The 13909-nt window shown below is 38.4% G+C and overlaps 1 pseudogene; it reads right to left on the bottom strand.

The window, feature by feature from the left end:
- Nucleotides 1-9337: 9337 nt before the first annotated feature.
- Nucleotides 9338-10475, bottom strand: LOC138092745 (nucleoside diphosphate kinase 6 pseudogene; annotated as a pseudogene).
- Nucleotides 10476-13909: the final 3434 nt, after the last annotated feature.

Below are 13909 nucleotides of genomic sequence, written 5' to 3'. Positions count from 1 at the left end.
AGTTTAAATACAATGGTTTATTCTATCATTTTCCTGCATTTGGATATTTAAGTAGCTCCAGTATTTACAATTATATAAACATTTCTGCAGTGTTAATATTTTCATATTTATGGATGTGTATTTTCAGAGTAAATTCCTGGAAGGTGGAATTGCTGGGTAAAACAGTAAATGTTTGTGTAGTTTTGCTAAATACCGCCAAATTCCCTCCATAGAGGTTACTCTGTTTTGTATTTCTGCTGAAGATATGTGAGACAGCCTATTTCTCCATAGCCTCACCGTTAGAATTTATTGTCAAGCTTTTGATTTTTTGGCAATGTAGTGGATGAGCATCTCCATGTAGTTTTAGTTTGTATTTCTGTTATGAATAAAATTGAACTGTAAATATATATTTCAGGGCCATTTTTGGTATATTGCTTGTTCATGTATTTAACCCCTTTTCCTAAGATCTTTAGTTCTTCCACCCCCACCAATTAATAAAAATACTTTTATGTTAAGGATATTCGCCCTTTGTCTATAATGCATTACTTTCTTTTTGTGCTCTTATAGTTTCATTTGTCCACATTTAGATCTCTGATCCACTTAGTTTACTCTTGTGTAAAGTTGTGAAGAATAGATTTAATTTTCTCTTTTACAGATGACTATCCAATTGTCTGTCCATCATTTATTAAAGCCGCCTCTTTGCCCTAGTGATGTGCTAGGTTTCCATATGTTGTGTTGTCTATTTCTCAACTTTGTTCCATTCTGTTGGTGCTCTTCATGCACCAATAGCACAAAGTTTAAAAATGAAGGCTGTATAGTATGTTTTAATGTGTAGTATTAAAGACTAGAGATCTCTTCAAGAAAACCAGAGATACCAAAGGAACATTTCATGCAAAGATGGGCACAGTAAATTGGACAGAAATCATATGGACTAATAGAAGCAGAAAATGTTAAGAAGAGGTGGCAAGAATAGAACTATACAAGAAAGATGACCAGATGGTGTGATCGATCACTCACCTAGAGCCAGACATCCTGGAGTGAGGAGTTAAGTGGGCCTTAGGAAGCATCACTATAAACAAAGCTAGTGGAGGTGATGAAATTCCAGCTGAGCTATTTCAAATTCTAAAAGATGATGCTGTTAAAGTGCTACACTCAATATGCCAGCAAATTTGGAAAACAGCAGTGGTCACAGGACTGGAAAAGGTCAGTTTTCATTCCAATCCCAAAGAAAGGTAATGCCAGACTATTCAAACTACCGCACAATTGCATTCATCTCACATGCTAGCAAAGTAATGCTCAAAATTCTCCAAGCCAGGCTTTAACAGTATGTGAACTGCGAACTTCCTGATATTCAAGCTGGATATAGAAAAGGCAGAGGAATCAGAGATCAAATTGCCAACATCTGTGGATCATTGAAAAAGCAAGAGAATTCCAGGAAAACATTTACTTTTGCTTTATTGATTATGCCAAAGCCTTTGACTGTGTAGATCACAACAAAGCGTGGAAAATTCTTCAAGAGATGGGAATACGAGACCACCACCTTACCTGCCTACTGAGAAATCTGTATGCAGGTCAAGAAGCAAGAGTTAGAACCAAACATGGAACAACAGACTAGTTCCAAATTGGGAAGGGAGTACATCAAGATTGTATATTGTCACTCTGCTTATTTAACTTATATGCGGAGTACATCACATGAAACGCTGGACTGGATGAACAAGCTGGAATCAAGATTGCTGGAAGAAATACCAATAACCTCAAATATGCAGATGACACTAACCTTATGGCAGAAAGTGAAGAGAAACTAAAGAGTCTCTTGATTAACGTGAAAGAGGAGAGTGAAAACCTGGCTTAAAACTCAGTATTCAAAAAACTAAGATCATGACATCCAGTCCCATCACTTCATGGCAATAGATTGGGAAACAATGGAAACAGTGACAGACTTGTTTTCTTGGGCTCCAAAATGACCGCAGCCATGAAATTAAAAGATGCTTGCTTCTTGGAAGAAAAACTATGACCTACCCAGACAGCATATTAAAAAATACAGACATTGCTTTTCCCACAGAGGTCCATATAGTCAAAGCTATGGTTTTTCCAATAGTTGTGCATGGATGTGAGGTTTGGACTGTGAAGAAAGCTGAGTGCCGACGAATTGATGTTTTTGACCTGTGGTGTTGGAGAAGACTCTTGAAAGTCCCTTGGACTGCAAGGAGATCCAACCAGTCCATCCTAAAGGAGATCAGTCCTTGGTGTTCATTGGAAAGACTGATGTTGAAGCTGAAACTCCAATTCTTTGGCCATCTCATGCGAAGAGCTGACTCATTGGAAAAGACCCTGATGCTGGGAAAGATTGAGGGCAGGAGGAGAAGGGGATGCCAGAGGATGAATTGGTTGGATGGCATCACTGACTTAATGGACACAAGTTTGAGCAGGCTCCCGGAGTTGCTGATGGACAGGGAGGCCTGGCGTGCTGCAGTCCATGGGATTGCAGAGACTCAGACACAACTGAGTGACCAAACTGAACTGAGCTGAATGCAATAGGGCTCATTACCCCTCATAGCTTTTCATTTTCAATGTTTTCCTAGGTATTCTTTTGTGTTTGTTTTTCCAAATTAACAAGTATCACTTTTTTAGCTTCAACAGCAACAAAAACTGTTTTGGTGGTTTTTTTTTTTTTTTTTTTTTTTTTAGGATTTCATTAAATTTATAAATTTATAAATTAGGAAGAACTGACCTTCCTAATTTATAAATTAGGAAGAACTGATCTTTTAAGGATATCCTATCTAAGAACAAAGAATATTTAACATTTATTCAAGTTTATTTTATGCATCTTAAAAATGTTTAAAATGTTCTTCATGGAGGTTTTGAACACTAAAAATTTAATCATCAGTATTATTTCATCTTGTCATGCTGCTATTGTGATTATCATTTTTCTCCTCCATTATATCTTATAACTGGGTATTATTTTTATATATGAAATCTTTGTTTTTGTATAGTAATTTTATATCCTGCTAACTTGATGAATCCTATCACTTAAAGTTGTTTTATCTTTGATGCATTTGGCTTTTCCAGGTGTAATTTTATGTGATCTATCAATGAAGATATTTTTACATCTTTTAATTCTTATGCCTTTAATGTTTTTTGTCTTATCTAAGTGCACTGGCTTCCAGTGTAAATATATCAAAAAACTGGCAAAGTGCAGACAAGGAACATAAAATTTTAGCTTTTTCTCCAAATTTTATAAATTTAGCAAATGATAACTTCATTCAAATGGACTCATACAGTGTGTACCTTTTTTTGTGTATAACTTTTTTTTTTCACAATGTGATATCTGAACTACAACCATGTTGCAGCATGTCCCTACTTTTTCATTGCTTATAGCAGTTCCCACTCCCACCAGCCACGTAGCATGGTCCATGTCCTTATAAAATATTTGCTATTTTCACCCTTTCTCATTTTAGTCATTCTGATGGATATGTAGTACTGTCTTCTGTGTTTATTTTCATTTGTCTGATAACTAATGATGTTAAAAAACATATGCATATTGTTTTTCACAATTTTGATGTCTTTTGTAATATGTGTATTCAAATATTTTGCCCATTTTTGAGTGAGTAGTCTGGTTTTTTTTTTAAAACTGATTTCTGAGATGTATGTTTTAAATAATTTCTTTATTGTGTATATGTATTGAAAGTTCTCTCCAGTGGGTTACCCTTTCATTCTGTAAATGATGTTTTGTTGAACAGAAGTTCTTCATTTCAACAAAGTTCAGTTTATCGGTGATTAATGTTTCGTGTCCTGTTTCTCTATCCTAAGATCTTAGGATCTGGAGGTTCTTCTGTGTTATCTACCAAAAGCTTATCTAATTTGTCTTTTACATGTAACTCTACAGTCCAGCTGGGCATTTATTTTTATGTGTGGTCTGAGATAGGAATCATTTCATTCTGCTCCACATGGAGATGCCCTTGCCTCAACAACATTTGTTGAAATCACTTGTCATTTTCCCCTGCAGTGCAGAGCTCTCTTAGTCATTAATTAACAGACCACATATACCTATGTGGATTTCTGACCTTTTTATTTGGTTCCATTACTCTGTTTCAAATTCATTACTATACTTTTATAATGAGCTTTTCATCTACTAGAACATGCCTTCCATCTTTGTTATCTCCCCAAAAGTATCTTGGTAATTCTTGGCTCCATAAATTTTCAAGTAAATTTTATAGTCATATATACTGCTTGTGAGTTAATATAAGTTTTTGGCAAAAATTGAAATATAGTTGATTTACAATGTTAACTTCTGTACAGTAAAGTGATTCAGTTATATATATGTATACACATTCTTATATATATAAGAATTATATTCTAATATATATGTGTATATTCTAATATATATTTTATATATCTGTATATATATTCAAATATATATATGTGTGTATGTATATATGTGTGTGTGTATATATATATATATATATATACACATATACATTTTTTTCCATTATGGTTTATCTTAGGACATTGAATATAGTTCCCTGTGCTATATGGTTGGTTATAATTCTTAACTGTTATTAATTGTAGTTGATTTATTTATTTTTCTTTTTTTATATTTACATATTTATGTTTATTTATTTATTTGGCTGCTCTGGGTCTTAGTTGCAGCATGTGGGATCTAGTTTCCTGACCAGGGATTGAACCCGGGCCCCCTGCATTGGGAGTGCGGAGTCTAAGCCACTGGGCCACCAGGGAAGTCCCTGTAGTTGATATAATTCAAACCTTAATCTTATTCCCAGACTTGACATTTCCTTTGATAGTCAAAGAAACCAATTTGGGTTGTTCAGTTCAGTTCATTTCAGTTCAGTCACTCAGTCTTGTCCGACTCATTGCAACCCCATGAATCACAGCACGCCAGGCCTCCCTGTCCATCACCAACTCCCGGAGTTCACTCAGACTCACGGCCATCGAGTCAGTGATGCCATCCAGCCATCTCATCCTCTGTAGTCCCCTTATCCTCCTGCCCCCAATCCCTTCCAGCATCAGAGTCTTTTCTAATGAGTCAACTCTTCTCATGAGGTGGTCAAAGTACTGGAGTTTCAGCTTCAGCATCAGCTTCAGCATCATTACCTCCAAAGAAATCCCAGGGCTGCTAAGAGCTAGCTAATGTTTGTGACATTAAGAAAATATCCTAAAAAAAAAAAAAGAAAATATCCTATTCTTGCTGTTATGTTTCTGTTTCTTACCTGAAATGTTACCAACCTTGTTTACCTGGCCTAATGTTCCTTTGCCCATTGGTGACCTAGCCTGTCAGGAGAGAGTAGTAATGATTCCCATGCCCCTACCTCACCCACCTTCCTTTCTGCCAATCTGTGTAAGCCAGGTGGATTACCCTCCTCTCCCAAGACCCTTCGTACATTTACAAAACAGCCAGTCCAGGCTTTCTGGCAGTTCTGAACCTCACTATCAAACCCCCTCTGTCTCTCCAGCCACTGGTTTCCTTCCGTCTTCATGTCCACTCCCTACATGACATCCCCTTGTATTCTGCAGGAGTCCCTTCTCCCCAGTGCTCGTACCAGGGAATGAGGAGAGGTGGACAATGCAGGAGAGTGATGTTCACTGAGTTGTGCTTCCCTTCCAGGCCCAACTGTGTATGAAAGTGTTAGTTGCTCAGTTGTGTCCAACTCTTTAACCCCATGGATTGTAACCTCCCAGGCTTCTCTGTCCATGGAATTCTCCAGGCAAGAATACTTGAGTAGGTAGCCATTCCTTTCTCCAGGGGATCTTCCCAACCCAGGGATCAAACCCCAGTCTCCTGAACTACAGGCAAACTGTATCGTCTGAGCCACCAGGCTTCCAGGTGTGTATATGCACTCTCACTATTCTCATAACACTAAAAAGTAGGCATTATTAACCTTTTTAAAAAGCATAAGATCATAACAAACTGGAAAATCCTTAAAGAGTTGAAAATACCACATCACCTTACCTGGATCCAGGTCAAGAAGCAACAGTTAGAACTGGACATGGAACAACAGACTGGCTCAAAATCAGGAAAGGAGTACATCAAGGCTGTATATTGTCACCCTGCTTATTTAATGTATATGCAGAGTACATCATGTGAAATGCTGGGATGGATGAATCAAGCTAGAATCAAGATTGCCAGGAGAAATATAAACAATCTCAGATATGCAGGTGATACCACCATAATGGCAAAAAGCCAAGAGGAACTAAAGAGTTCTGATAAAGTTGAAAGAGGAGAGTGAAAAAGCTGACAAAATTCAGCATTCAAAAACTAAGATAATGACACCCAGTCCCGTCATTTCAATGGCAAACAACAATGGAAACAGTGACAGTGATTTTATTTTCTTGAGCTCCAAAATCACTGCAGACATTGACTGCAGCCATGAAATTAAAAGACACTTACTCCTTGGAAGAAAAGCTATGAAAAACCTAAACAGCATATTAAAAAGCAGAGGCATCACTTTCAGAGGTCTGAATAGTCAAAGCTATGATTTTTCCAGTAGTCATGTATGGATGTGAGAGAGTATAAGGAAAACTGAGCAACGAAGAATTGATGTTTTTGAACTGTAGTGTTGGAGAAGACTCTTGAGAGTCCCTTGGACAGCAAGGAGATCAAACCTGTCAATCCTAAAGGAAATCAGTCCTGAATATTCCTTCAAAGGACTGATGCTGAAGCTGAATCTCCAATACTTTGGCCACCTGATGGTGAAGATCTGACTCATTGGAAAAGATCCTGATGCTGGGAAAAGGCAGGAGAAGAAAGGGACAACAGGAAGGCATCATCGAGTCAATGCACATGAGTTGGAGCAAACTCTGGAAGATGGTGATGGACAGGGAAGACTGGAGTGCTGCAATCCATGGGTGTCACACATGGAGTCAGGCATGATGTAGCAACTGAGCAATAAGATCACACAGCTAATAAATGTAGAGCTGAGATTTAAATCTGAATCCATATCTTGTTCTTTCTGCATGACCACACTGCCTCTCATGAAACTGAGGCATGTCCTGACTTAACAACCTAAAACAGTAGTCTCAAATCCTGGTGCATCTTTGAACAGAGATTATGTAAAAAAGGGCAAAGTGCAAAGGAAACTGTGAGCTGGATCTCATGTTGATGACTGGCCCAGACAGAGTAAACACCCAGAGGAGAGCTTTCCCTTGGAGACTTTTCAAATGGTTACAAGGATTCATATTAAACAATAAGCAGTAAATATGGGTGACTCATTGACCAAGTTCTTGTGAAAATTGAAAAGTAAATGGTGTCCAGTTGGTCCAGATAAAATCTATAATAGATAATAGACTAGATAATAGATAATAGAACAGGTGATCACTGGGATTCTCAGGATTAGTTCAGCTAGGTTTAATGTGTCCAGCAACTAAAATTATTTAATAATTTCCTATGGAAATTTTTCTATTTTTTGGTTTTCTCCCCAAATCACATTATTTTTTCTGATTATAAAAAATTGGAAGTATATAATTAATATAATAAATATATATGTATTTGTGAATATAGTTGCTTTGTTTCTTTAAGATAAACTCTTAGATGTGAACTTTTTGTATATAAAATGTAGTTACATTTTAAAGACTTGGTAAAAGCTAACAAATTCCCTTGTTCAATGGCCAGAGGACATGAATTTTAAAGTGATAGATAGGAAATGCAAATAGCTAATAAGCCCAGGACATTACTAGTAATTAAATTAACCTTAAGGGACATGAATTTTTTTATTCATTTAATACACACACGTGTGTGTGTGTGTGTGTGTGTGTGTGTGTGTGTATAGTTATATTTATATTTGGCTTCAGGACATGTTTAATTACTCCAGTTACAGATAGATAGCACTGAGGCTACTGCCCTAGCCTTGAGGATTCAGTGGAACACAGACTTTTTTTCAAATATATTTTTGAATGTTCTGTTGGTTTCTGCCATACAACAGCACATATCAGCCATAATTATATAATACATCCCCTCCCTCCTTAGCCTCCCTCCCCTCGCCAAATCTCATCGCTCCAGGTTATCACAGAGCACCAGGTTGGCTCCCTGTGCTACGCAGCAACTTCTCACCAGCGGTCTGTCTTCCACCTGATAGTGTATACATGTCAGTGCTGCTTTCTCCATTCGTCTCACTCTCTCCCTCCCCGACTGTGTCCACAAGTCCATTCTCTTCATCTTCATCTCCATTCCTTCCCTGTAAATAGGTTCATCAGTATCACTTTTCTAGATTTCATATATATGTGTTAATATACTGTATTTGTTTTTCTCTTTCTGCCTTTCTTCTCTATATAACAGGCTCTAGATTCATCTACCTCACCAGAACTGACTCAAATTCATTCTTTTTTATGGTTGAGTAATATTCCTTTGTATATATATACCACATCTTCTTCATCCATACATCTGTTGATGGACATCTAGGCTGCTTCCGTGTCCTGGCTATTGTAAACCATGCTGCTATGAGTACTGAGGGTACATGTGTCTTTTTCTGTCATGGCTTCCTCGGGATATATGCCAGTAGTGGGGTTGCTGGATCATAATGGTAGATTTATGCCTATTTTTAAAGGATTCTCCATACTGTTTTCCATTATGGCTATATCAATTTACATTCCTACCAACAATGTAGGAGGGCTCCCTTTTTTCCACATCCTCTCCAGCATTTATTGTTTGTATATTTTTTGATGATGACCATTCTGACTGGTGTGAGACGATACCTCATTCTAGTTTTGATTTGCATGTCTCTAATAATGAGTGATGTTGAACACTTCATGCATTTATTGGCCATCTGTATATCTTCTTTGGAGAAATGTCTATTTAGAGTCTTCTGCCCATTTTTTGATTAGGCTGGTTTTTTTCCTAATACTGAGCTGTATGTACTGCTTATATATTCTGGAGATTAATCCTTTGTCCGTTGTTTTATTTGCAGTTATTATCTCTCTTCTGAGCATTGTGTTTTAATCTTATAGTTTCCTCTGCTGTGCAAAAGCTTTGAAGTTTAATTATATCCCATTTGTTTGTTTTTATTTCCATTACTCTAGGAGGTGGGTCACAGAGGATCTTACTGTGATGTATGTCAAAGAATGTACTGCCTATGTTTTCCTCTAAGAGATTTATAGTTTCTGGCCTTGAAGTCTTTAATCCATTTTGAGTTTATTTTTATGTATGATGTTAGGAAGGAGATATTGACTTTTCATTAAGAAAATAGACCAAGTATTGCTAATACAGAGTCACTGCATTTTTCAGGCAAGTCGATTAGATAAGCTCCTCCTTGAAAAAAGATAAGTAGTTCTCAGAAAAAAGAGGAGCCATCATTTCTCTGAACCACCCATGAGCATTCCAAAGATGAGGTAGAGAGAGAGCTAGATTCTAGAATGGATGGTAGGCAGGAGCTAGGCCTTCACATAGGTCGTGATGTTCAGCAGAGATGCCACAGGAGCCCCAGGCCTCCCTGGTCCTAGGAGAATGCTCTGGACCAGAGATCTGTGAAAAAGGCCAAGCCACACCTCCGATCCTCACAGACTGACTGGCCTGCATCCAGCTGGCCCTGTGTCCTGTTCCAGCTATACAGAGGATGCCTCCCTCTGGGATGCAGTACACAGGGGCACGGAGCAACTGGGGCTTCTCTTCCTCACACCAGCCTGTTCACCAGCATCAGGAGAGAAGCTGCACTCTCCCTACTAGCTGAAGCCACAGCGTCCAAGTCAGGGGTTGTATTACAGATGTTGGTGAGGTCAAAACTCCCATGAAGTGAATCTGGGGCCAGGCAGCATGCTTGAGACACTCTGGTGGGTCCCCGCACTGTCCCCCAGAGCTGAGTGGCATCCTTGAGGGCGAGGACATAGGCTCACTGGCCATAAACTCCCCCAGCCATTGACAGAGAAAACGCCCTTCGTGTTCTTGGTAAAACTTCTAGCAATATCCCTTTCTCTACAGAGCTTCTCTCATTCATACAGTGAGGACCTTGCTGCTCTGAATCTCCGGATGAAGAGCCTCCAGAATCAGTGACAAGCAGCTGCAGGCTTGGTCAGGGCCAGAGTGAGCTGGAGGGCCTGAGGCTCCGCAAGACAAGGGTCACCTCCCTCCTGCTGTCAGAGCGACTGACTGGAGACCCATCAGGGCTGTACTCCTCACCCTTCCTCATCTGAGCCCTCAGGCATTGGTTATTGAGTGCTAGCTCCTCACTGGACACTAAGTGAAGGCAAAACAAGAGCAATACAAGAAACCACCCACAATAGACATGACCTCATGGGACTTTTAGTCTAAAACAGGCATTTTTTGAACTATTTGCCAGGACCATGCTAAGCACTTTATAAATATTATAACATCTAATCATCACAAAACTCTATGTGTTATGTATTTTTATCTACTGAATGAGGAAGCAGATGTTCAGAGACTGACTCACATATCATGGGGCTACATAGGCTAAGGATTGAATCTCAGCCTTGACTGACTCCAAAGACCTCACCATTAGCTTCTGGGTGAAGAGGATTCTTTCAGAATGCATTTCAAACTATCAGTTCAATGACTGGTTGTTGGTTAGGGTGAAGGAAAATGGGGCTCTCCTGTTACTCATGGGAGTGAAAATGGATGAATGTTTTCAGCAAAGCAATCTGGCAAGATATCATAAGCCATCAAGAGCTTTCATCTTTACCCAGAATTCCATTTTTTAACATTCTATCCCATGGACAGAATCAGAAATGTGATCAAAGATTTATGTGCAGACATGTGAGCATGTGTGCTAAGCCACTTCAGTAGTGTCTGACTCTTTGCAACCTCATGGACTGTAGCCTGCCAGGCTCTTCTGTCCGTGAGGATTCTCCAGGCAAGAATCCTGGAGTGGGTTGCCATGTCCTCCTCCAGGGGATCTTTGTAACCCAGGGGTCAAACCCCTGTCTCTTGACTCCTGTATTGGCAAGTGGGTTCTTTACCATAGTACCACCTGGGAATCAACAGACATACCTCAGAAATATTGTGGATTCAGTTTCAGACCACTGAAATAAAATGAATATCATAATAAAGTGACTCACATGAATTTTTTGGTTTCCCAGTGCATGTAAAAGTTATGTTTACACTATACTGTAGTCTATTAAGTGTGCAACTGAATTATGTCTTTAAAAAGTACATTCCTTAATTTAAAAATACTTTATTGCTAAAAAATGCTAACTGTCATCTGGGCCTTTAACAAGTTATTAATCTCTTTTTTTGGTGGAGGGTCTTGCCTTGATGTTGGTGGCTGCTGACTGATCAATGTGATAGTTGCTCAAAGTTGGAGTAGTTGCTGTGGAAATTTCTTAAAATAAGACCACAGTGAAGTTTGCCCCATTGATTGACTCTTCCTTTCAGGGGCAGTTTCTCTGTAGCATGCAGTGCTGTTTGACAGCATTTAACCCACATAGAACTTCTTTCAAAATTAGAGTCAGTCCTCTCAAACCCTGATGCTGCTTTATCAACTTAGATGATTTAATATTCTAAATCCTTTGTTGTCATTTCAACAACCTTCACAACATCTTCACCAGAAGTAGATTCCAGCTCAAGAAACCACTTTCTTTGCTCACCCAAAGTAAGCAACTTTTCATCCATTAAATCTGTATCACAGTATTGCAGGAATTCAGACACATCTCCAGGCTCCACTTTCAGTTGTCTTGCTATTTCCATCACATCTGTGGGTACAGCTGCCACCGAAGCCTTGAACCCCTCAAAGTCATCCGTGAAGGCTGGAGTGAACTTCTTCCAAACTCCTGTTCATGTTGATATTTTGGCCTCTTCCCATGAATCCTGAATGTTCTTAATGACATCTAGGATAGTGAGTTCATTCCAGAAGGTTTTCAATAGACTTTTGCCCAGATCCATCGCAGGAATCACTATGACAGCTATAGCCTTATAAAGTGATGTTTCTTAAGTAATAAGACTTAATAGTCAAAACTGGAACCCCTGATGATTCAGATGGTTAAGAATCTACTGGCAGTGTGGAAGACTGGAGTTCCATCCCTGGGTCAGGAAGATTCTCTGGAAAATGAAATGGCAACACACTCCAGTATTCTTGCCTGGAGAATCCCATGAACAGAGGAGCCTGGTGGCCTACAGTCCATGGGGTCACAAGGAGTCGCTTCACTTTCAGTCAAAACTACTCCTTGATCCATGGGCTACAGAATGGACCTTGTGTTAGCAGGCATGAAAGTAACACTAATCTTATTGTATATCCTCATCAGAGCTCTTGGGTTGACCAGGTGCCTTGTCAATGACCTGTCATATTCTGAAAGGAACGTTTTTTTTTTTTTTTTTCTTTTGAGCAGCAGGATCTCAGCAGTGGACTTAAGACATTCAGTAAACTATGTTGTAAATAAATGTGTTATCATCCTAAACTTGTTCCATTAGTAGAGCACAAGCAAAGTAGATTTGGCATAATTATTAAGGGCCCTAGGAATGGTAAATGGACATTCACTTCAAGTCACCATCTGCATTAGCCCCTGTCCTTTGAAGCTTTAAAGTCAGGCATTGACTTCTCCTCTCTAGCTATGAAATTCCTAGATGGCATCTTCTTCCAATATTAGGCTGTTTCATCTACATTGAAAATCTGTTATTTAATGGTGCCACCTTAAATAACTATCTTAAGTAACTATTTTAGCTAGATCTTCTGGATAACTTGCTGCAGTTTCTACATCAGCACTTGTACTTTTATGTTATGGAGAGAGTTTCTTGCCTTAAACCTCATGAACCAGCCTCTGCTATGAGACTTTTCTTCTCCAGCTTCCTCACCTCTCTCAGCCTTCAGAGCATTAAAGAGAGTTAAACTTTGCTCTGGATTAGGCTTTGGCTTAAGAGAATGTGGCAGCTGGTTTGATCTTCTATCTAGACCACTAAAACTTTCTCCATGTCAGCAATAAGACTGTTTCTCTTTGTTAACCATTTCTGTGTGTTCACTGGAATAGCACTTTTAATTTCCTTCAAGAACTTTTCCTTTGCATTCAAAACTTGGCTAACTCTTTCATGCAAGAGGCCTAGCTTTCAGCTTCCCTCACTAAGCTTAATTATTTCTAGCTTTTACAAGAAGAAATGTGTGACTTTTCCTGTCACTTGCACACTTAGAGGCTGTTGTAGGGTTATTAATTGGCCTATTTCAATATTTCTATGTCTCAGGAAATAGGGAGACCCAAAGAGAGAGCGAGAGATGGGGAAGGGCTGGTTGGTGGAGCAGTCAGAACCCATGTTTATCAATAAGTTTTGCCATTTTGTGTGCATGGTTTATAGCACCCCAAAACAATGACAATAGTAACATCAAAGATCACTGATCCCAGATCACCATAACAAATATAAAAATGATGAAAAAGTTTGAAATGTGAGAGTTAGCAAAATATAACAGAGACACAAAACAAGCATATGCTGTTGGAAGGACAGTATTGATAGACTTGCCTGACACAGCATTGGCACAGAACTTCAATTTGTAAAAAAACACAGTATGTGCAAAGTGCAGTAAATGAAGTGCCATAAAATTTGGTATGCTTGAACAACTAACTGGATATTTGATTTAAAAATTGAGTATATATTATACTCTAACAATATGTATTATTATAAAAACAATAATATATGTAAATACATAGAGAGAATATATGGAATAATTTATTTAATAAATAAAAGTAAATGACATCATAATAGAATGTCTAGAATTTGCCTTAAAACAATCTGGACCAGAGGAAGGGAAATGGATTGGACCTGGCTAATGGATACATGTAAGTGTACTATATCATATTTCTATATAAAAAGGCTTAAAATATTTATGTAAAAGATTATTCCATTAAGCATTATTTATTGCAGTGAAAAATACACTGTAGTATGGTATTCCTTGAGGCAAAATATATGCAGCTATTAAAAGGGATGTTTTTGAGAAAAATATAGTAACATGGAAAATGCTCTCAGAATGATGTAATCCAGACACAAAAC

Source organism: Capricornis sumatraensis, chromosome 16 (genome assembly GCF_032405125.1).
Source record: "Capricornis sumatraensis isolate serow.1 chromosome 16, serow.2, whole genome shotgun sequence".
NCBI lineage: Eukaryota > Metazoa > Chordata > Mammalia > Artiodactyla > Bovidae > Capricornis > Capricornis sumatraensis.
This window is presented reverse-complemented; position numbering and strand designations above follow the sequence as displayed.